The 3,293-nt window shown below is 34.1% G+C and overlaps 1 protein-coding gene across 2 annotated transcripts in view; it reads left to right on the top strand.

Annotated features, from left to right (window-relative positions):
• Nucleotides 1–2,235: 2,235 nt before the first annotated feature.
• Nucleotides 2,236–3,293, top strand: part of LOC106881301 (DBF4-type zinc finger-containing protein 2 homolog) — an 8,334-nt gene continuing 7,276 nt past the window's right edge. For both annotated transcript variants that reach the window (XM_014931636.2, XM_014931635.2), the window contains exon 1: nucleotides 2,236–2,430. The gene's annotated coding sequence lies outside the window, so the exon portion shown is untranslated. The remainder of the gene's footprint in view (nucleotides 2,431–3,293) is intronic.

The raw sequence follows: 3,293 nt of genomic DNA, 5'->3' as shown, positions 1-3,293 counted from the left end.
ATATACATATATATATATATATATATATATATATACATATATATATATATATATGAAACCATAAAATATTTACAACACCTTTCATCATACACCAACTCCAGATCAGAACGAACCAAGGCGGCTAAGCGACAACCATGAGACCCTCTAAGTAGTCGATCGACCTACCAAAAGTAGTAGCCAAATCCTTATCAACTCACACCCTCTTGCCTTCAAAAGTGAAGAATACATTAGACCAGTGTTTCACAAATACTGGCCAAGAACGGCCTAGTGCAGCCCGGAGCGGCCCAGCACACCACCACCAACAGAATATTTGTAAAACTTTTTACATGCCTCGTCCTTCACTTAATGAGAAGCCGAAATAAGATTTACATCCATAAGATCTTTCTTTCTTCAGCATGGTGTTGGACAACAATAAAAAATGTTAAATCTCTCTTAATTTTATTAAACGATAGTTTTCCAGGCCCCTGCAAAACCTCCGAGTTGCCCGGCGCTGGATCAACCATTGAGAAAATAAACTCAGGCTTAAGGGAGGTGGGCATCACGAAAATGGTAAATGCTTTACGGCACAAAAGAAATCATTTTAAACTCGCTAATTTAATATTCGAAGTGGCTTATATGATCCGAAATATAATTTCGAAGTGTTCATGGTGTGATAGGGAGGATCTGATCAAAAACTTTGCAATCAAAAAAAGTAAGAGAAAACTTTTCAAATATAAATAAAATGGAAGGATACAAAAATAAACATTATTTTCCATCTTAATGTTAGAATTGTTTCATTTTGAAAAATAAAAATGTTTTATAGTTTATTATTGCTTATATTTCGAATTATATACATGTATATATATATATACATGGGGACACCAAAATCTTTAAAGTACTTATGGCCTCTATGGCTGTTAATCCGGTCCTGGAGTTGCCCCACCCGACCTATGACAAAATGGTATCCCTCGGATAAGATAAACACCGAAAATGCTTTTGCCCTCTGCGGAAATTGTAGGAGCTTCTCAAAGTTATTTCAAGCTCTCCTTCTTCTAAACCTATCATAGTATTAGATCTGCTAAACCCCTTTATATTATCAGTAGGTATCTCAGATTCACGAAAGTGCAGCAACGAGGACTGAATTAGGCTTAGGGTTCCAATAGCGGGTCTCTTATCAACCACAGCCACCTTGAGCTGAAGTCTTTCGTTATGAGTCTGCTCACCCAGGGCTCCATTAGGCCTAAACAACAACAACAGCACCAGCAAATATAAGTGTTTTTAACTAACAATGAAGTTTCTATGTCTGAAATTCTCAAACTCTGTGATCTGCTGTACCCTCGGCGTGATACATGTAGCCATAAAAATGCACCTTAGATAAATTGCTAATTTATATAAAGACCCGTCATTTTTAAAACGCAATCTTTGATAAAACACTAACGGTAGTGTGTGTGTGTGTGTGTTTGTGTGTATGTATGTGTATATATATGTGTGTATATATGTATCTATGTATGTATGTATGTAAATATGTGTACATTGCGTGTGTATATATATATATATATATATATACACATACACACACACATGCATATATAGATGGGTAGTTAGATAGATAGATAGATAGATAGATAGATAGATACGCGCGCGCGCGCATGCACACATTTGTTGATGTCTGTGTGTCTGTATGTACATGTGTCACTGTATGTGTGTGTGTGTGTGTGAGAGAGAGAGAGAGAGAGAGAGAAAGAGAGTATGCGCGTGCGTGTTAGTGTATGTGAACTTTCGTTCAATATTTTGACAAAGAAATGAAGAACGCGATGAAGGAAGCCGATTTCATTTGAATTTGTTATGGTGTTTAATGAGGAAGAAGAGGTGGGTGATGGGTAGAGGTGAGGAGGAGAAGAAGAAGAAGAAGAAGAAGAAGAAGAAGAAGAAGAAGAAGAAGAAGAAGAAGAAGTTGAGGCGGAAGGTGGTGGTGGTGACGGCATTGGTTGGTAGCGGCGGCGGCGGCGGCGGCGGCGGTGATGTCGTAGCGATGGTGTTGGTGGTGACCAGCGTTGCTTATATCGTTTTCAAATATTTTAGTACTAAAAGAATTCATTGAAAATAAATAAATAAATAAATAAATAAATAAATATTCTCTTTTCGTTTTTTTCATCTTTCTTTTTTTCTTTTTCTTTTTCGTGATTAAGAACGTCGGTGTTATGTTTCTTTAACGGTCAACAACATATTACTGTGTGTTTTATGACGTCACAATGGTCTGTCACGTAATTTTTGAAAATGTAAACGTAATATCAAATAGAGAGCCAAGTGAATTGGAAGCGCATCAAGCGTTATCCTCTTTCCATTTAACAACTTAAGGCTATTAGGCGAGGCTGTTTGTTGAGGCTTTTGGTGAGGCTTTCGCAATCTGAAAGGAGATTGTTAAAATAAAGTCTAGTTTGCCAAAACAAAGTAAGTAGGAATATTATTATTACTATTATTGTTATTATTATTATTATTATTTTACTGTTTTTATTTCTATTTTCTAGAATTGATATATATTATTTTCAATTTTTTCCCCTTCTTTGAAAAAAGAATTTGCTTACCACTTTCATTTATATAAGAACATTTTGTTTAAATGTTGTTTCATTTATCGAATCAAAATGAACCATACAGTGGAAAGAATCATTACAGAAGTAGGAACTTTCAGGAAAAAATATTCCCCTATCCATGTTAAATCTTTTCTTGCTCTTGGAACTTTTGGACAAAATTTAAACATGAAAACTTTCTTAGTATATTAAAAGTACGAGGACCAACAGAATGGCTTCTTTCATAATTCTTTCACTGCAACCGGCCCTTTTCCTTTTTAAATGTTCAATTATTTTTCGTTTTAGTTTCTTTTAACTTTCTTCCACTTTTAGGGTTTTTAAATAAAAGACGCTGAATTTTTTAAACTGGAAACTGTGGGTATACCTACACAATTGTACCCCATACCAACTTTGTTTCCCAATAACTTTCAGGAAAAACTGGAATATTTTTTAATGGATTTTTTAAATGAAATTTTCTACAAATATCTTCAGATTGTGTAAATTGATTACAAAAGAATTTTAAAAGGTTGATGGGCGCGCATACGTAAATTCTGACATCACATTTTTCAAAAGTTCGTTTTCATTTTTGTAGATGTATGCTAGTATGTGAACGCGTTCATATATATATATTTTTTTTTTTTTGTCTCCTACTGAAATGTATTTGCAGAAAATTTCCTGAAAAAAATATCATTTTTCTAAAAGTTATGCTGTTTTTTATCTCTTTCTCTATTTTATATATATATATAT

This window comes from Octopus bimaculoides, chromosome 13 (assembly GCF_001194135.2).
Source record: "Octopus bimaculoides isolate UCB-OBI-ISO-001 chromosome 13, ASM119413v2, whole genome shotgun sequence".
Classification (NCBI taxonomy): domain Eukaryota; kingdom Metazoa; phylum Mollusca; class Cephalopoda; order Octopoda; family Octopodidae; genus Octopus; species Octopus bimaculoides.
The sequence above is the reverse complement of the archived record's forward strand: the minus strand, read 5'-3'. Positions and strand labels throughout refer to the sequence as shown.